This window comes from Felis catus, chromosome A3 (assembly GCF_018350175.1).
Source record: "Felis catus isolate Fca126 chromosome A3, F.catus_Fca126_mat1.0, whole genome shotgun sequence".
Taxonomy (NCBI): domain Eukaryota; kingdom Metazoa; phylum Chordata; class Mammalia; order Carnivora; family Felidae; genus Felis; species Felis catus.
In genome coordinates, this window is record NC_058370.1 from 11,581,425 (window position 1) to 11,606,633 (window position 25,209).

Below are 25,209 nucleotides of genomic sequence, written 5' to 3' on the forward strand. Positions count from 1 at the left end.
TTGACAATGTCTGGAGGTATTTTCAGTTGTCACAACTGGGTGGGGGGAGGAGTGCTATTGGCATCCGGTGGGGACAGGCCAGGGATGTTGTTCAGCCTCCTGCAGTGCAGAGGCCGGCCCCCCACAACAAAGCACCAGCAGGCCCGAAAGCCTAGAGCACCCAGGTTGAGAAAGTCCACGTCGGAACCTGAGTCAGACCCTGTCCTTCCTGCGTCAGAACCCTCCAGGGGCTCCCACTTGCAATAAAATCCAAACCCCTCCTCCTGGGGCCCAACAGCCCTGAGTGATCTGAGCTCTGCTGGCCTCCCCCCTGCTCACTCATCCAGATTGCTCTCCTTATCTTTCCCCAACAACGCAAGATTTTTCCCACCTCAGGGCGTTTGCATCTGAGGTTCCCACCATCTGGAACACTCTGCCCCAGATGTCTGCAGGGCCGGTCCCCTCACCTTCCTCCAGCCTCCCGTTCCTTCTGCAATGGCCCATGTTACACTGCAGCCCCAAAATTCCTCAGTCCCCTTGGCCATTTATTTCACTATCTGACATACTCCACCTTTTACTTGTATTTCTTGATGGTCTCTCCTGCTAAAACATAAGTGCCATGAAGGCAGGGACTTGGCCCATTTTGTTCACTGCTATGCTTGGCACAAAATAGATGCTCAATAAAATATCTACTGAGTAAGTGCATGGCTTGGTCTACCAGACCTCCCATGCATTCAAATTTTAGAATGACAGGGGCTTGGTCCACTGAAAGCCAGGATTTCTTTGTCCTGGAGGGAAGAATTTTGTGTTTCCAGGAGTCAAAGATCTTGAGTATCCACCGAGCTCCCATTCCAGGCTGGAGCACTACTAAGGATTACTCAGATCCTGGCTTGGAGAGAGAAAGGGCAGAGGGCAAGAGAGAAGGGGAGGCAGAGGCTGGACCAGAAGGTCAGTAGGCTGAGGTCACAGGCAGGGGTGGTGGATGACAGGTCCCTGCTTGGGAGGCATCCCAGGGCCACCCACCATTGGAGACCCTGGGACCCCTCACAGAACAAGAACTGTGCCTGGCAGTGTAGGGGAGGGAATTTCTGGAGAACTCACATGGAAGCTCAGAAAATAAAGGTAGACAATTTGGCCCAGGAAAAAGCCACATAAAGTGAATTTATTGAGAATCGGGGCTAACATATCCAAATAAAGATCCACCTTAGAGAAATCTGACTAGGCCCCTGTTTTGCAATGTTTAAAAAAAAAAAAACTGAAAATAAATTGATTTTCCCGTCTCTTCATATAATTATTCAAATTCTTAGGACGAACAAAGCGAATCGGGTGCTGCTGTATTTAAATATATTTAAACAAAATTGCATGACAGCACAGTGAAATGTCCTTTTCATTGCATCTGATCACCCCTAAATAATCACGGAGAGAGTCGTTTCCGCAAAATTATTCAGTCGACACTGTGGCTACCACTGGACCCTGGTCACTGCCCCTAGAACTCGCCTGCCTACTGCAGCCTGTGGGGAAATAGAGGAGGCTGTGGCCCCACCCACCCCAGAAAGGGCTCCGTGAGCACCACCCCCATTATTTCCAACTTCTGATTCATAAACTGGCAAGGATGCACCTGATTGGTGCACACTGGTCACATGGCCTTGCTGGAGCTTGGAGAAGCAGTCCTCAACCCCTCCTTCCCCCGGGCTGGGGTCCTACCTTCCCCCTGAGCCCCCACACCGCGGCCCTTCGCCACAGCCCTTTCCGTGCCCCAGGAGGGGCCGGCCCAGCACCTCCCGTTTTTAAAGAGCTGAAGACTTACTATTTCCCATTTTAGAAACAAACCAGAAAACATATTTTTTATGTTTTTAAAAATTAAGGGGGAATTCTCCCATTATGAAGGTGGTCTCAAACAAGACAAACTCTCCTTGGGGAAAATGACATACAAACAGAAATAGATTAGGTACCTCCTAGGCGACAGAAACTGGGAATGCAAAAGTGGACAAAGCTAACGTCATCCTCCTGACCTCATTGTCAATGGGAGAAATGACTGAAAGGGTGATCCCCTGCCCCACGGTGACCAGGGGCACCCAGCGGACTGTGGGAGAAAGGGACACAGTTGCCATCAAGAACGATGAGGTGAGGAAGAGGAGAGAGTGCTCCAGGCAGAGGGAACTGCTTGGCAAAGGTGTGGAGCGAGAAAGAACTCCAGCCACAGCTGGAGTGTGGGCAGGGCTGACGCTTCTAGAACCTTCTAAACCAGACGTGTCCACAGAGTTGGGTTGTTTGTTGTTTTTAATTTGATTCGTTGGCCAGCATTTAAAAATCAGGACTTTTCACATGCGACCTCAGATTTCTGGCTTCTCTTAATAAATGGAAAGATCTGGGCTGCGTGCCGACTAAGAGGCAGCTGTCCCCTGAGAAGGGCCTATTCTCTCCAGTTTACGGCAGTCACCACCCAGCCCACCTCACTCACCATATCACCTCCTGACCCCGAGATGTCTGAGTTTTTGACTCCCTGTTCTTTTTTATTTATTTATTTATTTTTAATGTTTATTTATTTTTGAGAGAGAGAGAGAGAGAGAGAGAGCGAGCAGGGGAGGGGCAGAGAGAGGGGAAGACACAGAATCCGAAGCAGGCTCCGGGCTCCGAGCTGTCAGCACAGAGCCTGATGCGGGGCTCGAACTCACGAACCGCGAGATCATGACCTGAGTTGAAGTGGGACACTTAACCGGCCGAGCCACCCAGGCGCCCCCGACTCCCTGTTCTAAAGCCAGCCAAAGAGGATGCTGGGGAGCTGGGCCCAGAGAGCTTAAACAACCCTTCCAGGGTCCCACAGCACACGGAAGAGGGCTACCACCTGGGACTCGGGACACCCAGTTCTGCTTAGCACACGAAGCACCTACCCCCAGAAGGCCCACGGGCCCCACCTCCGTTCTCCAGGAGCTGCTGACCCTGCCCCCCCCTCCCCCCGAGCCCCAGAGGACTAGGAGGCCATGCCGGGGCAGGGGGGGTGCTGGGCAGTGAGCTGGGGAAGGCCCCGTCCTGTTTAGGTTTTGTGGTCTCGTGAGTAACTGAGTGGAAAAAAACAAGCTTGAAAGGATAACAATTACAACGAAATTAAATCAAATCAGGCTCGTGACTCATTTATGGAGCCGTAAAAACAGAAAACAAAAACAAGCTGGTTCTGGAGAAAGGAGGCCAGGATGAGGAGGGGAGAAGTCAGGGAAGGGAAAAAAATGAAGCAGCAGCAGCCGCCTCTGGGACTGTCGCTACCCCAACAGTGAGGCACAGGGCCAGGCCCCAGAGCGGCCACGGCCCCGGGGGCTCGAGAGCCAGGACACCTGAGGCCCAGGGGAGGGGCCAAAGACCCTAGATGCCGGCCAGATGGCTGGTCCTGTCCTCCCAAACACCCCCGACACCCCCGTGAGCTGGGAATCATTAGCGTGCCGTGTCCAGACAAGGAAACTGTCGCTCAGAGGGACCGAGGGACAAGCCTCAGATCACACGGCCAGGAAGTGGGAGGATGCGTTTCAAACCTGGTCCCGGAGCCTGTATGAGAATCGAGAACCGCTCTTGCCATCTGGAGAACAGGCGCCTGAGCCCCAGCCCTGCTCTGGGAGCGACAGAGAAGCCGGCCTCGCGGAGCTGCTCTGACCGCCTCAGGAGCCCCTGAAGGCCAGACACCCACACAGCCGCCCCTCTCTAGTCTCACTGTCCCATCTGCTAACAACAGGGTCACGTCAGGCAACGTTGAAGGAAGGCCCAGGAGCTCGGTGGGTCTGACCCAGGGGAGCTTCAAAGCCTCGCTCTGCCCATTTCCCAGAAGCCTCTGCCCCCCCCCCCCCCGGGGCTGTAAGAGGAGGCCAGAGGCAGAGCCTGAGGGAGCCCGCCCCACAGCCCTGCGACTCCCCAGAGGTCGCTCTGACCCAGGGACGAGGCTGTGCCGGCAGCGGGGAGCCGGGCCGGGCAGACGAAGCAGGAGCGCAGGGCTGGTGAGAGCGGGATTCAGGGGGGCTGGGAGGGAAACCACTGCCAAGAATAACACCATTCACCATGTTGGGTACTGAGTGCTTGGTAGGGCAGGGCATGGTGCTGAGTGCCTTGCATCTGTTCATTCATTCATCGATCCGTTCAGCCACTCTGCGAGTCTTTCTTGAGCAGCTTCTTGTGTCAGGTGCCATGCTGGGGGGTGGGGACAGAACACGGATCATGAGCGGCTGTCTCTGAGGGGTAGACAGACAAGTAAGCAAGATCACGACGCATCAGGTAGTAAGAACTACAGAGGGGAAGGGCGTGCAGGGGCCGGAGAAAGACTCACTGCACTGTGATGTCGGAGCAGAGACCTGAAGAAGGAGTGAGAGCAAGCCATCTTTGGGAAAGGTGTGACAGGCAGTGAGAGCAAAGGCCCTGCGGTGCGAGCGTGCCTGGCACGTCTGAGGAACAGCAAGCGGGTCAGTCCCAACGGCCAGCAGGGCTGGTACTGCCGTTACCTCCCGTTACAGAAGAGGAAATTGAGGCTCAGAGGGGGGAAGTGACTTGCCCAGAGTCACACAGTCAGGAAGCGGCAGCCCGGGGAACAGAGCACAAGGCGGACTGTGCGTGGAGGGGAAGTGTATGTGACGAGCTGCATGGCCCAGGGGCGACTCCCAGACAGCATGTGTCACTTGCCTGTGTCACAGCCACAGATGTGTGACTGTGTCCCAGCCCCCTCAGGTCCTGTCGTCACCATCGTGGCACTCCTGCTTTCTCTGCCCAGCCCAGGGAGTCTCAGCCCTGCGCCCCCACCCCCTCCCACCTCCTAGGCCCCCTGAGGTCTAGAGGTCACTGGACAGCCAAGAAGCCAGAGAACTCATTCAAGCTAAGTTGTGAGTGACTGCTAGCAATCCTCGGCTCATCCCAATCCCTGGGGTGACCTTTCACCGGGTCATAGAAGAAGTTCTGCGGCCTCAGTTTCCCCACCTGTCAAATAACGGATCCACTTAGGTGGTCTCCAGTGGGAGCTGAGGATTCTTGGGTCCAGAGAGAGGCATGGCTTCTTGAAGTCACACAGCCAGGAAGTAACAGAGCCAGAGAAACCCTGGCCTGCTGACTGTTGGCCCAGCCCTCTTCCTCCTGCCTGGATGCTGCTTTATCCTGGAGCTCAGCCTGCCCTACTGTCTTCACCAATCGCCCCTCAGCCACCACCCTGCACACCCCCACTGCTCACAGTCCCATGCCTGTGTGCACGCTGTCCCCTTCGTGGGAGTGCCTTTCCCCTGTGCAATCTCCTCCACTCATAAAGGACAAATAAAGCCGGATCAGGGTACAGACAGGGCAGTATAAAGGAGGTGGAATATCTGTTTTTTTAAATGTTTATTCACTTTTAAGGGGGGGGCGGGGCGGGGGACAGAGGATCTGAAGCAGGCTCTGTGCTGACAGCAGTGAGCCCTATGCGAGACTCCAACTCACCCATGAGATCAAGACCTGAGCCGAAGTTGGATGCTCAACCGACTGAGCCACCCAGGTGCCCCGAGGAGGTGGATAATACTTATGCTGGCAAGGGAGGGGGGCTCAGAGAAGGCTGCTCTGAGGGGTGGCGTCCAAACTAAGACCTGAAGGGGGTGAAGGAGTGAGTCATGTGAATACACAGTGGGCGAGGTTTCCAAGCACAGGGACTGGCACGTGCAAAGGCCCTCAGGTAGAAAGGTCTGAGGCTTATTAGAGGAACAGCAAGGAGCCCGTTGGGTTGGGAAGGAGTGGCAAGGGGGAAAGTGAGAGGATGTGAAGTCATCAGAGAGGCATAGGGTTTCCTGGGGGTGGATGTTACACAGGGCCTTGAGGGCCATGGGGACGACTCTGGCTTTTACTCTGAGCAGGGTGGGAGCCCTGGGAGACCCCGGAGCACAGGAGGGACAGGATCTAACTTAGGTCTAAGGGGATCCCTCTGGCTGCGTGCAGAGAACAAACTGTAGGTGCGAGTCCCCCGGGTGGGTGAGGCTGGTGGCACGGGCCCGCGTGGGGCAGTGGAGGTGGGGGGCCAATAGGATATGGTGAGAAATCAGATGTGGGGGCGAGTGAGAACAAAGGGTCGAAGGGGACTCCCAGCTTTGGGGGCACCCTGGAGGAGGTGCCAGGAACTGAGACAGGGATAGTCTGGGGGCAGGATCACGGGTTGGATAACGGCTAGGCTGAATGTTTGGCTGTCAGTCACCCCAGCAGCAATGGGGCAGGGGCGGGGGGAGGTGAGACTCGAGTCTGGAGGCAGGGGAGGTGTCCACGTTGGAGAGATGCATGTGAAAGTCCCCAGCATTTAGACGAGGGCAAGGACTGTGTCTTTGGCACCTGTGTCCCCCACTGCCCCTCACCCCAGCCCCAGGCATGTCTTGGGGAGGCCTCAGGGAGCGACCAGGGGGCCCTCAAACGAACCCAGGAGCATGTGTATTGAGTACTTGCCATGCTCAGGGCCAAGCCAAGCGCCTCCTCTCACTGACTCACCTCTTCCTCACAACATCCCGAAGGAGTAGGTACCACCAGAGCCCCGGGTACAGAGCTGAGAGTGAAGGAATTTTCCCAAAGTCTCACCAGCACTGGGGAAATAAACCACCGAATTAATGAATTTGGGAAGGCCACCCTCAAAGAAGTACAGCAGGCAGTGGGCGAGGCTGTTAGGGGAGAACCCCCTCCATTCTTACAGCCCCTGATGCTGGGGCTGGGGCTGGATGAAGCCAGAGGTTCCCGAGTCACCAACATCGCCTCCTCCAGGCAGCAGGAAGGATTGCCTGTTGGGGGTTCTGGGACCCTGGAAAAGGGCTGAATGCAAACTAGAGCTCCCCAGGATCAGCAGGAGAGAGGCTGGAAGGGAGCTTGGGAGACAAGCAGAGGAGGAGGGGGGACTGTAGTTAAGGACAAGGCTGAGGCCTCAAGCCAAGGGACAGAGACTAAGACTCTGGGGTAGGCCGGGGACGGTGAGATCCCCCCACCACGCACATGGAGCTCTGGAAAGCCCTTTGGTCACCCAAGGTGCTCTCCCACCGATGCCTCCCACTCTCATTCACCACAGCCATAACGCCCAGCCAGCCAATGGCTGTGATTTGTAAAATGTACTCCCCGAAATGTACCATAACCTGGATGGAGCCTGAGAGAAAGCTAAGGCTCACAGCCTGGGTGTGCACTGATTAAGCACCTACTGTGTGTCAGACCCCTCACCCAAGGTCACCAGCAAGAGAGGGGCCGAGGCGAGATTCAAGCTCAGATCAACCTGATCCTCACACCGGATTCCTTCCACTGTAGGGATCCCCTTGCCCACTCGGCAGCCATGCCAAGGATGAGAACAAGAGTTGGGAGGGACCCTCAGGGGCAGGGGAGGAGGAACGAGACCGGAGTCTGTTTACTGAGGCCTAACCCTGCAAGACTCACTGAGCGAAGACTTTAGTTTCTCGTCCGTAAAATCCATCAAATGAGCCCCTCCGTGGCTGTGATGGATCACTTGGGGCATTAGCAACCTTTTTCTGTAAAAAGCCAGATGGGAAATAAATATCTTCACCTTGGGGGAGGCTTTTTTTTTTTTTAATGTTTATTTATTTGTGAAACAGAGGGAGACAGAGCATGAGCAGGGGAGGGGGAGAGAGACAGAGAGAAAGAATGAGCAGGGGAGAGGCAGAGAGAGAGGGAGACACAGAATCCAAAGCGGGCTCCAGGCTCCGAGCTGTCAGCACAGAGCCCGATGCAGGGCTCGAACTCACAAACCGTGAGATCTTGACCTGAGCCAAAGTCGGAGGCTTAACCGACTGAGCCACCCGGGCACCCCACATCTTGGGGGAGTCTTACGGTCTCTTTCACAACTACCCAACATGGCAGTTGTAGGATGAAGACAATTATAGATAAATAAATGAACGGGCATGCTGAGTGCCAATAAAACTTTATTTACAAAAGCAGGCTATGGGGCCAGATTGGGTCTGAGGGCACAGCTTACCAACCCCTAGGTTAATGAATGCAAAACAGAGCACCTAGCACATGTCCAATAATGTTTGATGCATGTAGTAAAATGGTTCTCAGTCTTACTTTCTCCACCTGTTACAAAGAAATCATTACAAGTAGCTACTTATCAAATGCTTTCCTTATTACTTAGAGATTCAGGGAGCCAAGCATGGCCCTCACATCATTCCTCCTTATAAAAGCCTATGAGACAGGGCTACTGATGGTCCCATTTTACAGGAACTGGAGGTCAAGTGCCACAGGTCATGGAGCTGGAATATGACAAATTGGGGATTTGAACCCAGGTCTTCTGGGTCTGGGGCTCTCAAGTGCCTGGGGTTCCATGCTACCCCTGAAGTGTGGAGGCAGGCAGACCGGGTCCGTAGGGCCCCTCTGGGCCTTGTGCAGGGTCTGGCTCCAGACCCTCTGCTCAATCCCAAATGTCAATCCTCCCCCAGCTCAGCCCCAGCTCCAACCCCCAAGCCAGGGGTCTGCTGCCTGTACCCCCTCCTGGGCAGTGGGTCAAATACATAAGAGGGAGAGAGAGATACAAAGTCAAGGAGAGACAGAGCAAAGACAGGGACAGAGGGATCCAGGGAGACATAAAGAGAGATAGAACTTGGAAGGGGCCGCCTCATCTCCCGTCCCTCCCTCCTCCAGGACCTCCTCACCGGCCCCGCCCTGCTCTCCATCATCACCAACTCCCTCCAGGGAAAGAATGAGCCATCCGTCCCCCCCACCCGCACCCCAAGTCCTGTGCTAGAATCCTGGCTCAGGTGCCGACCACCGTATGACATTAGACAGGTGACTCCCTCTCGCCTCATCCTCCCCATCTGTGAAACAAGTCGCTGGCTGACAGATGAGCAGAGCAGGGGGTCTGGTGCCCACTACCAACAAGCACCCCTAAGAACCCTAGGCGCCCCCCCACCAGGCTACGGAAGGGAGTGGGGACGCATCTTCTGAGGTCAGGGCCTGTGTGGCCCAAGGGCTCATTATTCATCTCTCGGTGCTTTTGCCAAATATTTACTGAGCACCTACTGTGTGCCAGGTGCTATGATGGGCCCAGGGGACACAGCAGTGAAAAAGGCAGACAAAAGCCCCTCGCCTGGTAGAACTGACCTTCTAGAGGGGGGGACAGACAAGCCACCAACGATTAATGCAAATGCAAATGGCGAGAAAGGCAGTGGGGGGACAAACTCAGGGCCCAAGGGGAAGAAACGCCCCCCGGAAGGGGGCTCATTGTCGCGTACTCCCTGAGTGCTGGGTACTTTCACCAGTTGTATTTCACGGAGTCTCCTCCGCAATCCAGGAGACAGGTGCTCTTACTGTCCCTGCTTCCCAGTTGAGGAGATAGGCTCAGACAGGTGAAGTGACTTGTCCAAGGTCACTTCTGGAAAGGGGCAGAGCCAGAATTCGAGTGGGTCCCAAAGTCCTGGGGACAAACCGGGTGTGTAATCCAGGGTGGAATGAGTCCATATCAGTCCTGCAAGATACCAGGCCTTGGATGCGGGACAGTGAGGCAGAGAACAAGGCTTGTGCCAGGGGCACAGAGGTTAAGGACTGGGGGATCTGGGTCCTTGGGCTCCCTGGCAGGGCCCCAGCTCCAGCACTCTCCCTCCCCTCCCACCAGGCCCCGATTAGGGTGACAGCCACACCCAGGCTCAGCCTCTGGCCCACGCCGCCTGCTGGGAACACACAGTCCTCGGGACTAGAAGGCTCAAAATAGAAAGCTCGGAACCTGGGTCAGAGCCTGGAATGCCTGGGCAGGCAGGCCGGGACTCCTGGATCAGCCCGAGTACTGCGCGGCCTGGGACTGGCAGGGCCACAGAATCACCAGCATCCACTGCTAGGGCCTCTGTCCCATCTGTATTCTCCCGAAAGGGTTCCAAGATGCCAGCTCCAGGATCTCATGAACCTGGGCTCATCTCCTCTCCTGGCTCAGTCTCAGACTAGCTGTATGGCCTTGGGCTGATCACCTACCCCCAGGAAGCTCAGGGTCCTTATTTGTCAAGAACTCATAGAGTTGTTTGTTCAGTCATTCAACAAATGTTTGTTGAGCACCTATTATGTTCTGGGCCCCGTGCTGGGCACTGGAGACACAACAGAGAAGAAAGCAGACAAAAATCTTGTGTCCTTGTGGATAAGTAAAATCTACAGTGTCTCAGATGGTGATGAGCACCCCAGGGGGACATAAAGCAGAAAAGGGAATGGAGAATAGTGGGCGGGGCATGGAAGCGGGGGTTCAGAAGAGGCGTCACATGCAGATGACACGTGAGCAGAAACCTGAAGAAAGGGAGGGAGGAGGCTCCGTGGACACTCGAGTGAAGAGTATTCCAGACAGAAGGAACAGCCAGTGCAAAGGCCCTGAGGCGGCAGGAGTTTGTGCTGGTTTCTTTTTAAATATTTATTTTTGAGAGAGACAAAGACAGAGCACAAATAAGAGGGGGACAAAGAGAGGGGGAGACACTGAATCCGAAGCAGGCTCCAGGTTCTGAGCTGTCAGCACAGAGCCCTACGTGGGCATCGAACCCACAAACCGTGAGATCATGACCTGAGCTGAAGTCGGCCACTTAACCGACCGAGCCACCCAGGTGCCCCAAGCTTCTGCTGTTTCAGAGACACAGAGGAGGTCAGATGATGTGCGGCCTTGTGTGCCGAGGGAAGAGCTTGAAGGCCGATTCTCCAAGCAATTGGACTACAACTCAGCAGGGGAATAACATGGGCTGAGCCACAGCTTTAAAGGACCCCTCTGGCTGGATGTGAAGAGGGAGTTTCTGGGGTCTGGATGGAAGCTTCTGTGCCCGTGTGGATGAGCAGCGATGGTGGCAGCGGAGGCAGAGGGAAAGACTTGGAGGCCCCTCTGGGCCTCCAGAGGCCCAGCAGGAAGTTGGTGGTCAGGCAGCCCAGCCCGGGAGGCTGACTGGTTTGTCCAGACTGAAGCCTACGACCCCCACCCCCACCCTGTGTGGCCTGTGGCAGCCCCAGGGCTGGGAAACGTGCCTGGAATGTCAGCCATGAGGCCCAGGGTCAGAGAGTGCCCATGGGACCCGCCAGTGTCTGGGCGAGCACCCCAGCCACAGCCCTGCCCACACATGGAATCTCTCGGGCCCACTGGCCAGGGTAAGCGGTAATTACAGGCCCTGGAGCAGAGGGGGAGAGGACCACAAGCCAGAGCCTCCCCCACAGCCACTCCCATTTACTGAGCACCTATTTCGTGCTGAACCCTCACCACACACCGGCCCCTCCCAACCCCGTGCCGCCGGGACCCCCATGTGACCCATCTTGCAGATGAGGAAGCCGACAGTCCCACAGCACAAGTGAAGACACGCAGAAGTCAAATTGCTACCCAGGACCCCAAACCTGGCACACCTTCGTGTCTGCACGGGCAATGCACGGCTCCAGAGACCAGGGTGAGTCAGGAGAAAGTCCTGGAACGTGAGTCCCCTGGGGCTTCCTCTGAGCCTCAGCCCCCTCATCCATCAAAGCATTCATTCATTCATTCGCTCATCACTCACTCTTTCATTCACGAGTGTTTGGGAGCTGGGACTACAGCAGCGAACACAGACAAAGCTTCCCACCTGAGTGATGCTGACAGTCCAGTGGAAGAAACAGTCAAGAAGTCAGATAAACAGGGGCACCTGGGTGCCTCAGTCCGTTAAGCGTCTGACTCTTGATCTTGGCTCAGGTCATGATCGCATGGTTCACGAGTTCAAGCCCCGCGATGGGCTCCAGCAGACAGCGTGAAGCTTGTTGGGATCCCCTCCCTCCCTCTCTGCCCCTCCCCCCCCAAATAAAAATAAAGTTAAAAAAATGTCAGATGAATAAGCAGAGTAATTTTCTACAGAAAGCTATAAGTCCTAGAAAGAAAATGAAATCGCATGGGCTGATAAAAATGCGGGAAGGCTGATAAAAATAGCCAGGGAGGGCCTCTCTGAGGGGTGACTTTGGAGCTGAGGCCTGACTCACCTCATGGCGAGAGCTGAGCAGAGAGTATTCTCCAGTCCGGTGGGGAAAGCAAGTGCAAAGGCCCTGAGACAGCAGCATAACTGGCGTGTTTGGGCCGCGAGCAGGAGGCCAGTGTAGCTGCAGCTGAGCAGAATAGGGGAGAGAATGGGTGGGTGGGAGGGAGGGAGCCAAATTACAAAGGGCTTCCGGGAAGAGAAGGCTGCCATAAGGACTCTGGCTTCCCACCCGACTGCAGTGGGAACCATGGAGGGTTCTGAGCAGAGGAGGGACAGGATCTGTCTTGGGTTCTGGGTTCTGAGGGAATCCCTCTGGCTCAGGAAGGCAGGACTGGAGGCAGGGAGATGAAGAATGGCTGTGGCTGCAGAGGTCGCAGTGGGAGAAGTCAGTGCTGGACCAGGGCAGGGCAGTGGACGTGAACCCCCGGACGCCTGAATGAGCTCACGGACGGACCGGTCATGGGGAAGCGGAGGGAAACCCCGGGTTTGGAGCCTGGACAGCCAAGAGGTTAAAGCTCCCATCACTGCAATGGGGAAAACCCCAGGCTTGCTTGGGGCGGGGGGGAGCGAGGGGCCCCTTCTGGGCACGAGGCCCCACTCAGGGTAGAAGTGGGGCACCGAGTCCCCCACGCACCTGCCTCAAGCAGAGCATCGGTGAAGGGGTCCCATGGCCAGACGGCCCCGGAATCTGTGACCCCAGAAATGTGACCCCAGGTGAGCCGTGCAGACACAGCTCCCTTGACCAGCCCAACCTCACCCCACGGTGAACAAACTCACTGTTCTTTGCCCTGCCCTGACCATGCCTCCAGGCTCCCTGGAATCCTAGAGGTTGGGGCCGGGTGTGGGGGTGGACGGCACGAGGTTGTATGTGCTTCTCACCCACCTGCCTCCCCTGCCGGCCAAACAGGGCCGAGGAAGATTCATGGCCGGTTCTTCCTCCACACCTTTGTCCGGCCCGTTCCCTTTTGGCCTCTTCCCCTGCCTACCCCACCACCTGACTCTTGCTCCCCCCACAACCTCCCGCCGACCTGGCAGAAGCCTTCAGAGATAGCACCCAGCATCCCTCATGGGACTCACAGCTGGGAACTCTGCTCCGGTCACTGTGATGCCAAACTCCCCGTCAACCTCATCATCATACTTGGTTCTCTGAGTCTAAGTTCCCGTTTCATAGATGGAGGAACTGAGGTTCCGAGAGAGGGAGCAGGTTCCCAAGGTCACAGGCAAGGTCAGTGGCAGCACCAGGATTCAAACTCAGGTCTGTCTGACACCAAGGCTCTCAACCTCCACACGGTACGGCGGCTGGCTCAGGTGGGCATAGGCAAGGCTTTGAGAGCAAGCGATTTATTTGGGAGGTGATCCCAGAAACACCAGGAGGGAGTGAGGAAGTGAGACAAGGGAGGGAGGTGAACAGGCCACCTCTGTGGGCTCAGCACCCAGGAACCTCTGGGGGAAGAAGGAGAATATGGCCCAGCACTGCCCCCCACAAGGCGAGGAAGTCAAGGTATTCCCGTGCCCTTCCCCACCTCTGCTGACAAGGGTCTCTCACTTCTGCCCCACATCCTGCAGCCAGAGTACCTTCCGGGTGGGCCCTGAGAGCACCTGGCACCCCGGCCATCCCAGAGGTGGCTTCCGTCCCTGTCGCTTCCCCCCACGCCGCCTGCCCTGCACTGGCCCAGACCTTCTGACCCCAAAACAGAAGCCTGAGACAGCAGAGCTGGTACAGATGGGAAAACTGAGGACCACACGCCAGGAGCGGCTCAGCAGGAGGGTGGCTGAACGAACTTCCCTTCCGGGCCACCCGGCTTCCAGAACGGTGCTGGCCCTGGGTCACAGACAATGACCAGCAGGAAGCGGCTGAGCTGTGTGACTACGTGCTGGTCCCTCCACTTCTCAAGGCCTCAGTTTCCTCACCTGAAGAAAGGGATCATTAAAAAAAACAAAAAACAAAAAAGCATGACATTGTGAGATTTTTGTGGGATTCAATGGGACACTAGATCTAAAGGCCTTAGAAGAGCACATGGCAAATAGTAGGTGCTTAGTAAATATGTGTTTTAAATGAGATCATGCCTGGTGCATAGGGGCCATGCAGCAAATGGGAGAATTATCATGACAGCCGTCACTGCTGTTTAGGGCCCTGTCCCTAATGGCCCGAGCCCAGGCCCGCTCCGTTGGGACAAGATGTTGGCTGAGCGGCCTCCCCAGCTTCCTGGGTCCCCCAGCCTCTTGCTTGAGGCTGCCTGAAGTTTGGAGAAGCGGAGGGGGAGGAGGAGGAAGAGGAGGGGGAGGAGGAGGAAGAGGAGGAGGAGGAGGAGGAAGGGGCCGGGGCCTAGGCCAGGCCTGCTCGCGGTAACTGCGGGCAGTGACCCCACCTGACAGGCCCCTACTCACCCGTCCACCCATCCGCCAAAGCCGCCTGCCCATTCCACGCAGGGGACGCCTCGTCTTGCACAAGACAGGAAGGGGGAGGCCCCGGGCGGTGGTGGGTGACGCCAGGACCCCGTGTCCACCCGCTGCAGACAGGATGGGCAAGGGAGGCCCCAGCCAGCTTCCTGTGTGCTGACTACACTGCGCAGAAAGGAGAAGTGGAGCCCGGGGTCACAGGGCGATCCAGGCAGCACCTTCCGCACCCCGGCCCAACTCTTCCTCCCGCTGTCCCTGATTCAGGGGCCCTGCGTTCAAATCCCACCTCCGCCATCTCCCAGCCGCGCGACTTGGGACGACGCAGCTCAGGACCTCCGTTTCCAGTTTCTGCTGGAGAACAGGGAAACCTCTCCTCCAAGTCTCCCTGCCCCCACATGTCACCATCACGCCCATGTCGCTGATGAAGAAACCCAAGCCATAGGGTGTTTTCAAACAGCATCTATTACATTTGAAGGCTTAGGGACACGATGAGGGAGCACAGCCCTGAGGACCTACTGCACGTTGGAGACCACGGAGGTGAGGCCAGTGGGACTCCGGGCCGATTCTCCCTTGGAGGAGCCAGGGCGGCCTCTGCTCAGCACAGCTCTCCAGCCGCCGTCGAAGCGAGCACCTGAGACCCCAGGAAGTAAGCAGGGAATGTCCCCCAGCTCCATCCCAGCAACAGGCTGGATGGGAGGAACACCGCCCCAAGAAAGAGGCCGCCCTCCAGCAAGCTACCTCTGGATAGTTCCCTATAATCAGGGACCCCGAAACAAATCTGCCCCTGCTGGCCCAGACTCTCAGGGCCCCCTCCTTGGGGATACGCCTGATCATCTCCCCAGAGGGGTTGCCGAGTGGTTTATGGACAGCCCGCAGGGCGGGAGCAGCATACTGGGGGACCACAGGCAAAGCCTGGGCTTGGTTGAGGGTGGGAGGAGGGGGACAGTCACAGAGTAACTGAGAAGGCGCCGGGTCCAGGGCCAGGAGGAGGAAAGGCCAGATACAGGCCTTTCTCCAGGAGACAGGCCGTGGTGCCAGGGAAACTCCAGTGACCCAGAGCCCCACGGGTGGACTGTGTAAAAGGAAAAATGAAACCAAATGCAGAGCCCCGGGCCTCCCGCCAGCCCTGGCCACCCATCTCTGTATTCACTGCCCCCACCCTGGTCCAAGCCACCATCGCCGCTCGCCTGGACACCCACAGCTCCTCCCAACCTGGTCCTCCTGCTTCACCCTTGTCCCCTACATAATAACCTTTCCACGCAGCAGTTGGAGGGGCCGAAAATGTAACCCCAACCAAGTCACTGATTCGACGCCCCACTGACTGCCCATCACATTCAGGATAAAATCCGCACGCCCGTCCCTGACCTCCAGCCCTGGCCGTCTGGTGCCTGTCCCCTCCAATGCCCTCTCTTTCTTCGCTGTCACTCACCTCCCCAGAAACACAAGCATCTTCCTGCTCCTAAAGTAAGTCAACCTGATGCCCACCTCCAGACCTCTGCTGTTGCAAAGGTTCCCCCATATTTTCCCTTGGTCGCTGGGTCTCATTGGTCTCAATAGATGCCCCCTCCTCCCAGAGCTGCCCGCCCCCCAGCCCCTGCCAGGGGGTTTCTCCCATCACGCCCCACTGCCCCCCTCTGCCGATGTCTTCATAGCCTGTATCCGTGTCTGGAAGTAACTACTTATGTGTACGTTTGTCTGTCTCTCTCTCGCCAGAATGCCAGCTTTACAAGGGCAGGCATGCCATCCACCCTAGTCACTGCCATGCCCCTGGCACTCGGCACACAGCAGGCGCTCAATAGATATTTGTTGAAAAATCGGGGCACCTGGGTGGCTCAGTCGGCTGAGCGTCTGACTTCGGCTCAGGTCGTGGTCTCGCCGTTCGTGGGTTCGAGCCCCGTGTCGGGCTCTGTGCTGACAGCACATGGAGCCTGCTTTGGAACTTCTGTCCCCCTCTTGCTCTGTCCCTGCCCTGCTTGTGCTCTCTTTTTTTTTTTTTTTATAATTTTTTTTAACATTTATTTATTTTTGAGACAGGGAGAGACAGGGCATGAACGGGGGAGGGGCAGAGAGAGAGGGAGACACAGAATCGGAAACAGGCTCCAGGCTCTGAGCCGTCAGCCCAGAGCCCGACGCGGGGCTCGAACTCACGGACCGCGAGATCGCGACCTGAGCCGAAGTCAGACGCTTAACCGACTGAGCCACCCAGGCGCCCCTCTCTCTCTCTCTCTTAAAAATAAACAAACATTTTGGGCGCCTGGGTGGCGCAGTGGGTTAAGCGTCCGACTTCGGCCAGGTCACGATCTCGCGGTCCGGGAGTTCGAGCTCTGCGTCGGGCTCTGGGCTGACGGCTCAGAGCCTGGAGCCTGTTTCCGATTCTGTGTCCCCCTCTCTCTCTGCCCCTCCCCCGTTCATGCTCTGTCTCTCTCTGTCCCAAAAATAAATAAACGTTGAAAAAAAAATTAAAAAAAATAAAATTAAATAAACAAACATTAAAAAAATTTAAAAACAATAGATATTTGTTGAAAGAGGCTGAGGGGAGGCAGTTTAGTCGCCTAGGGGCTCTCACTGGAGTCTTCCGGGTCCACACTCGCAGCCTCACCCTGGGAAGACAGGTGGGGCCCTCCTGAGCGCCAGACCCCAGCTGGTGCACAGTGCTGAGAGTTCGGTTTCAGTGGGAAAGAGGACCGGTGTTCATTGCTGTCTCCACAACACCCAGGACAATGCCTGGAACACACTGGATGCTCAATAAACATTTGTCCAATGTCAAATACACGAGTTCTTTATCCAACTGGCTGCTCCCTTCGGGAACAGAAACACCTTTAGCTCATTCGTCCACCAACCAGCGGCCAGCCGCTCAGTGAGGCCCACTGTGGGCTAATCCTGAGAACAGCCAAGCGAGAGGCTCTGACCCTCGACTTAGAGGAGGAAGCCAAGATAATGAGGCTCCATCACAAGGTCACCCAGCTGGGTTCAGCTGACCCCGAAGTTCAAGATCCAAGTCTGCCCTGCCCTGCACCAGGGAGGGCATCCCTGGCCCCCCTCCCTGGGGTACAGGGCATGAGGACAGGCGGCCTCTGCTTCCCTTTTGGGGCATGTCACAGGGATGTGGTTAAACGGAAGCAGGACCCTGCCCATCCCGGGTGCGGGCCTCTGAGGGCCCCACCCTCCCCATTCCCAGCCCAGGCTCTTCCCAGCTGACTGTGGGGCGTCAGTTCTCCGTTCCTCTTTTCTCTGGGCAGGAGGAAGCGGGTGGGGCCATGGGAAGATCCAGAGACTCAGTTTCCTCATCTGACAAGTGGGTTCAACTCCTGGCACCTTCAGAAGCTGGTCTTCAGAAGTGGTAGAGATTCAAAGAGAACATTCATGAAAGATGCTGAGCCAGGGCATGCCAAGTAGTCAGGTGGGAAGGCAGAGGCGGGCAGAGGTGCCTCGTGACTTTCCTCCCTGCTCAGCCTTTCCCAAGGTCCTCCACTGCTCTCAGCATAAGACCAGACTGCTCTCGCTGTGGAGCCTCAGCCTTCCCTACTCCCCACTCACCCCTCACCTCACAGCTCCAGGTACAAGGTCTTTTAGATTCACCAACTCCCTCTGTTCTGTTCTGTCCCACCACAGGACCTTTGCACATGCTGTAGCCACTTGCTGGAACATTTGTTCCTCCATTTCTCATCCACTCGGCCTCTACTCATCCTTCAGTTTTCAGCTCGGCATCTTCTAGAAAGTCTTTCTGACCTCCCCAACCACATGCACCCTCCTGCCCATCAAAGATCCTCATCACTTCATACTTGTCAGTCACAAATTGACGTTTCTGGGAGTGAGTTGGCTAATGTCCATCTCCCACACTGGGCTATGAGCTCCTTGTAGGCAGGGATCATTGTCTCCTCAGCACCTGGCACAGAGTACATGCTTCATTAACATTTGTTGAATGAACGAACGCTAAGCACAGAATGAATAGAGCAACAGGCAAGCCATGCCCCCAGATGCCCTCCCTCAGATCCTGGTCTGGCCTTGGACCCTGCACCACCCCTGCCCTGCCCAGGCTGCAGCCACTCTGCTTCTTGTCCCCAAAGCTCTGCCTCCCTCACCTCTCACACCCTTATTTTCCTGCATGGAAACGAGACGGATGGACCTTGATCGTGGGCTTTCAGACTGGGATCCCCTGAGCCTGGTGTTCAAAGGATGGGCCTTGGGGTCACTTCGGAGAAGGGGTCAAGGCCAGGAGGCCCCCAAGATGAACCAGAAGAGCACATACACACACACACACACTCTTGTCTCTGTCACACTCAGGACAGTCACAATTTAGGTACTTTGACAGGAATTCAACCACACGTGCTCGGCAAAAAATAAAGTCTCAGAGAGAAAAGAGCCATCGGATGGTGGATATGCCAGGAGGGGGAGATATGGGTTAGCGGTTCCCCCAGTCTGGGTCTGCTCAGATGCAGCCACACCGTGGCCCCCAAACATAAGCCAAGCCTCCCCTGGGCAGGGTCCCAACGCTGGGGTGGGGGTGGGGGGTTGGTGGGCCGAATTTATGGAAACCGTACATCCGCCTCGGGTGGGGAGGGCCGTGTCCTTCCTGTGGAATCCCCAAGGGGAACTTGGCCATGGTTGATTTCCACCTTACAAACCAGCTTTAGAGCCTGCACTTGGGACACGTGGGCCACCGCACTGGGATCTCCTGTTGAACAGTGGGTGACACCTCTCCATAAAAAAGAAAAAAAATTAAACCATCAGGATGAAAGAGAGCACAAGGGTGGACTGAAAATTCCTACAGTCCGTTCCTGTCCAGCGTCACCTCCGGACCCCCGAAGGCTCTGTGACACCATGAAAGTCCTGGCTCCATTCAGAGATCCTCTCCCCACTGCCTGGGACCCTCTCCTGCCCTGAGGCCCAGGCAGCACCCCTGGGGCGGGAGGGGGCCCACTAGACCTCAGCCGGGAGCCACCTCCGGCCCCAACGGTGTCTCCACGGCCACATCCGCGGGAGGTCATCTTGCCCAGACCGCTGCCAGGCACGGGGGTTTAGTGCACCACCTGTGTGCCAGGGCCCGTGCCAAATGAGACACAGTTCCCGTTTGCTAGAGCTCACCTTCGGGGCGGGCACGAGACACTGAGCAGACGGACACGTAAATACAGAGAGAGGATGACGAGTGTGCGGCAGAAAAATGAATCAGGGTCGGGACCGAGAAAGAGGGAGGGCTGCAGTAGGGGGCGGGCTGGGAGGTCTCACTGAGGAGCACGGGCCCAAGTGAGGGGAGGGGGCAGGACACGGAAAAAATCCAGAAGAACGGTAGAGGGACCGATAAGGGCAAAAGTGGGGAGAGGGCGGGGAAACGCTTGGGGTGTTGTTTAAGAAGCAGCCAAAGGCAGCATGGCCAGAAGGGAGGGTGGAGGCGTGGGGAGGGGAGGGGCCCATCCTTCAGGATCTCCGGGGCTGGGGAGGACCCAGCATTCCTGGAAGCAGGTGGGAGCCACGGGAGGGGTCTGGGCAGGGCAGCGGTGTGAACGACCGACGGAGGCTCCAACAGGACTCTGGGAGGCGGCCACCGGTGAAGAAGACATGCCAGGTGGTGGCAGCGGAGGGGAGGCGGGTCGGATCTGGGCGCAGGTGGAAGGTCAGGCCAGTGGGATTTGCCGACGGACTGGACGTGGGGTAGGAGAGAGTGGGGTGGGAGGCAACTCCAGGGTCTGAGACCTGATCGCTGGGGGCGGCAGTGCCTTTCTCCGAGCCGGGGAGTGTGTGCTGGGGGAGGGGAGGTGGATGTGGCAGGTTAAGTGACACCCACACCTCTGATTGGAAACCCGAGCAAGACAGAGACGTGGGAGGAGGAAGAGGCTGGGCTCAGGCAGTCCGTGTGTCCAGTGGGGCACCGAGGCCGACACTGACAGGGACTAGGAATGCGGGACCGACGCCATGCTGCCTGGCTCGCCGGGCAAGGGCAGGTGAAGGCAGGAGAGGGCTCCGCCTCAGCCCAAGGGCCATTTGCGAGGCCTGAGGAGGACCGGGCAGGGAGGACGGAGAGAACCAGAGCATCTTCCCCCGGCATCTGGAGGCCTGGGAAGACGCTGCTCACCACCAAGAGAACCAGCCAGAGAAAGGCCAGCACCCCCAGGCCCACCGGTGCAGTCTAGAGGGGGAATGAACGTCAGCGAGGCTGGCACCAGATGGCTGGCCTGGCTGTGGCCCCGTTGCCCCCAGAGCCACATTTCTTGGGGACAGCCTGAGAGGCGGAATCCTCACATTCATCTAAGTCAGCCCCGGGAATTCTTTCCTGGTTTAAAGATGGACACGTGACTCCATGGTTACGTAGTCACAGGGGGAAGTCTACTGGGACATTTAGGAAATACTTTCCTGCTTGATGAAAGAGTGAGATTCTGGATGAAAAAACCTCCTTTTTGGCCCACCCCTTTCCCTTCCTAGTTAAGATGTGGTTATATGGGATGTGATGTCTGGTGCCACAGCAGCCACTGGGACCCATGAAGACGGGAGACGTGAAGAACCCAGATAACCGATCCAGGAAAAGCCCCACATCCAGACTTCCTGTTCTAAGATTTAATTAAATGCCTTCACCGTTCCAGGCACGGAAGATGGCCTAATTGGGACTAGAGGCAAATGGGAATGAACCCCGAGGCAGGGGAGGAAATAGGTGGTGGGAATGCGGAGGCTGAAAAGGGGTCTTTTAGAGAGGATTTCACTTGGGGCAGCAAGGTCCTGGGGGGAAGACAGTGTAGCCTCGCAGACACTCAAATCTTCATCTAGAAGTCTAGGATGCCATGGATAGCCCAACCTAATGTACAGATAGGGAAACTGAGGCCCAAGGAAGTTAGTAGCTGCCCGAGGCCACACAGCAGAGGCAGACTGGTTCACGCATCCAGCCATGCCGATTACCTCCCCTGCATGTCCTTGGACCTCTCTGAGCCTCGGCTCCCTCATCTGCCGGCGTGAATGAGGGATGTGAATGAGGTGGCTCTCCTGAGGTATCACGAGTCTCAAGGATCCCCGAAGCACTCAGCGAGCCGACTGAGAAACAGTGAGCACTCAAAACCATCGAGGCACAGGGCCTGGGTGCATGGCAGGCTCCAGAAGTGTGAGCTACTGTTTCTGCAAACAGTGGACGCCCCACGAAGGGTGTGCCTACTCCATGGCAGCCACATTTCCAACCCTGGGCATCCAGTCACTCTTTTAATCCCTCCACAGCCCAAGAGGCCTCATCCGCTCCCCAACTCCCGGCTGCCCAGGCCCCGAGTTCAGTGAGCCGCCACTGGTGAGCACTAACGCCTCACTGCGACCCCGGTGAGGTCCCTCCTCCTCTGCTTGTATGCCTCTTGGGACAGGCAGCTCACTCTCTGAGGGCCCCACTTTCCGAAGTTCTTTGTCCCTCTGTGGCCCTGGGCAAGTGCCAAGGGCCTCTCTGGGCCTCCCTTTCCTCATCCATAGAAGGGCATTCCTACCAGTCCCCCCTCCTACACTGCTTGTGAGGATCCAGGAGGGCCCCGATGCAGTGCCTGGCCTACAGGTAGTTCTAGATTAGCATGAGGTATGGTGACTTAGCCATTATCGTTGCCAGGGGCTGCTGGTCCGGCCCCCCACCTCCTGCACGAGCCCTGGACCTGTTGGGTTTGGGAGCTGAGGTGCCAGGGGGGTGTCCCCAGGTCCCGACCCAGGAGCTGGAGGGGAGGGAAGCTGTGCTGAGCCTGCCGGCCCACAGCCCAGCCCTGCGGCCCCTGGCCAGGGCTCACGCCCCGCCCGGGGCCACCACCATCTCTGAGGACCCATTGTTGCTGTCTGGCTCCACTCCAGGGTCCCGGCCCAGCCCAGGCTCCCACTTCCCTCCCGTGCCCCCCACCCCACCATCAACGGGGCTCAGGCCTCCCTACAAGAAGGCACCAGGTGTGGCAGCAACAGAACCGTAGGAACGCAAGTTCAAATCTCCACCCTGGCACTTTCCGTCACTGTGACCTTGGGCACTTCATTTCTCTGTGCCTCAGTTTTCTCATCTGTTAAATGGGGTGACAGGACCTCACAGAGCTGTGCTGAGGATCCTATGAATTTGGGGATGGTAGAGTGCCCCGCATGTAATAAGCCTCAGGGAACATTGGCCCCACTTCCTCTGCTCCCCCAGGCCAGAGGACAGAGCCAGGAGGAGCAAATGCAGGGGTGGGGAGGGCACAACCGGCCTTGAAGCCGGGGTGCCCTGCTGTGTGACCTTGGGCTGGCTGCAGACATCTCTGGGCCCCAGAATGAGGGAAAAAAGAGGCTAGGATCTTCCTTTCTCTCTAGGAAGTGGGGGAAGGGACAGGGGGGCCTAGAGCCACGTTTTCTTTTCATTTTTTTCTTTTTAGCACAAAGGGCTTGAATGAAAATCAGCTGGCACCTGAGATTCCTGGGCAGGCGGAAGGAGCAGCATTCTAGGTGTTGGGCTTGGTAAACAGAGGCCAGGGTATCGGCCAGAGACGCTAACAGACAGGGGACAGCTTGCTTGGGGCCTCCGACCCCTCCCTCGGGGCGCTAGCCTGGGTATCCAGGGCCCTCCCTCGGGCATCTCCTGCTCAACCACAGTTTCTGTGTGCAGACACGGGCAGGCCATCTGGCCTCTGTTTCCCCAACTGCACAACGGGTACGGTAAGAGTACTTTCCCCCTAGGTGGGAGTAGGTATGCTGTTACAGTCTCAGGGCAAGCACCTCACTCAGCAGGCTTGGGTAGGATACTGGCTCTGCCACTCACTTGCTGTGTGACGTGCGGTCAGCTATGTTGGCCTCTCTGTGCCTCAGTTTCCCCAACTGGGAGGTGGAAACAATAACAGCACTAGCCTGCCGGGCAGATGAACTGAGATGACTCAGCATGGAGCCTGGAGCACGGAAAATAGTGACAAGTATTACTATTATTTTTCTTCTTGGTGAGTCCCATGATCTCAGCCCGCTGAGGCCCCCAGTCTCAGACACCTCCTTTCCTCCGAGTACATGTTTATCTCAACAATTCCATCACGTATTTCTTGGGCACCTACTATGCGTCAGTCTTGGGGAAGCCGACATCCCAGGAGAAGAAAGCCGTTAAACTCAAGACTTGTGTGTGAAGGGCTCGACACAGGACATAGGTGCTCAGTGATGCCGTCCGCCCAACACCTGGCCTCCCGTGGCTGTTCCACGCTGGGTTCTTGCTGGGCTCTGGGATGCAGCCCTCGTGGCGGTCCCAGTCCGAGCATCTGGGTGGGGGCGGGAGACTGGCATGTGGAAGAGGCAACATCCCATGGGGGAGGGTGCCCAGGCGGCCTCCGGAGCCAGAGGAAGTCAGGGTGGGCTTCCTGCGGGAAGCGGTTACGAATAACAACACACATTGAGTATTATTATGTGCCAAGCAGTGTTCTCTTCACAACAGCGCTTTGCAGAAGGTTTTCCACACTCGTTCTGTGGGTAATAGTCTGAGACCAGAGACCTCGAGTAGCCTGCCTGAAGTCACACAGCAAAGACTTGATGGAGCTGAAATTCAAACCAAATTCTAACTGAAGCGTTGCACTGCTCCCCAGACAGTGCTCTCCAGCGCCTAGCCACTGAACCCACTTGTCCCCTCTGCTCAGACTACACTCCCAACATCAGAAATCATCTGAAGCCTCCCCCGCCTACACTCCAGCACCCCTGAAGGCCTGAGGCCCTCACTCACGGAGGAGGTGGGGGCAGACATGTGGCCAGCACAAAGTCCTCAGGGGCCGAGCCTGGCCCCCTTCATCATGGTGGAAGGAAGGAGGGGACAGACATTTTCTGAGGCCTCACTGCACACCCACTCAGTCGTCGCTCACAGCTCAGCGAGGCCAGCCCCGGGGCTAGCCTCATTTTCCAGAGGAGGAAACCGAGGCAGGGGGGCTCAGAGGCCCGTGTGAGTCCAGACCCTGCACCACCTCCCCCCACCTCTGCTGAAGAAATGAAGGAAACCGCCTCCAAAGCGACTCTGAGCCTCTGTTTGCCCCTTTATGAAATGGGGATCTGACCCAGGATCCTCCGCTTCGGGCAGGAGCCAGGTGGTGCAGGGGACCCATTCGCCTGGGGCCTGGGGCCTGGCCCAGGGGAGACCCTCCCGAGACCGTCCCGCAGCCTGGCTGTTATTACCGCTGCCATTATTACCGTGGTGGTGACACGCCCCCGTCAGCCCTCTGAACCCCCGAACGTGCAATTCTTCCTGTAACGAAACCCGCCTGCGAGGCCTTAGCGAGGGGCCCTGATCGCTCACTTAATTATAATCTTTGGGGAAAGAAAAACACCCCCCCGAGCCGCTAGGGAAGCCGCCAGTGTGGCTGCAGCCTGTGGGGGGTAACCTGACGCCCCTCAGCCAACCTGGCCCCCCGGCCTTTGTGTCAGTCCTGCCCAGATTACTCTATTTTTCCAACCCCAAACCAGGGCTGGCATGAACTCAATGCTCGGCATTGTCCTGGGACCGGGCCTCCCCCAGGGCCCCCAGGGCCAGGCCTCATCCTTCCTCCAGCTGGGGATCCGGCCCCCAGGAGGCGTCTCAGAAATCAGAAACCCAGCAGGGCCGGCTGGGGCGGCCTCCGTGTGCGGGGGTCCTCGGGGGTCCTAGGCTTCTTGCTTTGTCAGCTCACCAAAGCTTCAAACTTCACTGCCGGGAGGGGCTCGTATGTGCCCATTTTCCAGATGGACAGACTGAGGCCTAGGTAGAACTGGCAGAGCCCGGGTCAGACTGAATCAGGATGCTTTCCCAAGAGGGGGCCTGGGTACCCTGGACCTGCCACCAAGCATGAGAGGAAATCTGGGAGGCAGTCCTCCTGGGGACTTCACAGAGCACAAACGGAGGACACCTGGGCCGCGGGGCAGAGGGCGTCACGGCCAAGGGCTCCGATTTCCACAACAGCAGCTCCAGGTTCAGGTCCAGCTCTGGGCCCTGCTCGCACAAAGCTGGCTCCTCTCTGCACCTTGCTTT

General features: G+C 57.1%; 3 long non-coding RNA genes across 7 annotated transcripts in view; 1 reads left to right on the plus strand and 2 right to left on the minus strand.

Annotated features, from left to right (window-relative positions):
* Nucleotides 1-25,209, minus strand: part of LOC102901687 — a 234,312-nt gene that overhangs the window by 119,142 nt on the left and 89,961 nt on the right. The window lies entirely within an intron of this gene.
* Nucleotides 13,208-16,146, minus strand: LOC123384281. Its single transcript, XR_006595105.1, has 2 exons — nucleotides 14,271-16,146; nucleotides 13,208-13,793 (listed from the first exon to the last, which is right to left on the minus strand). It is a non-coding gene; the product is annotated as an uncharacterized LOC123384281 (long non-coding RNA).
* LOC109497947 lies at nucleotides 19,568-20,860 on the plus strand. The gene is made up of 2 exons (XR_002154430.3): nucleotides 19,568-19,845; nucleotides 20,700-20,860. It is a non-coding gene; the product is annotated as an uncharacterized LOC109497947 (long non-coding RNA).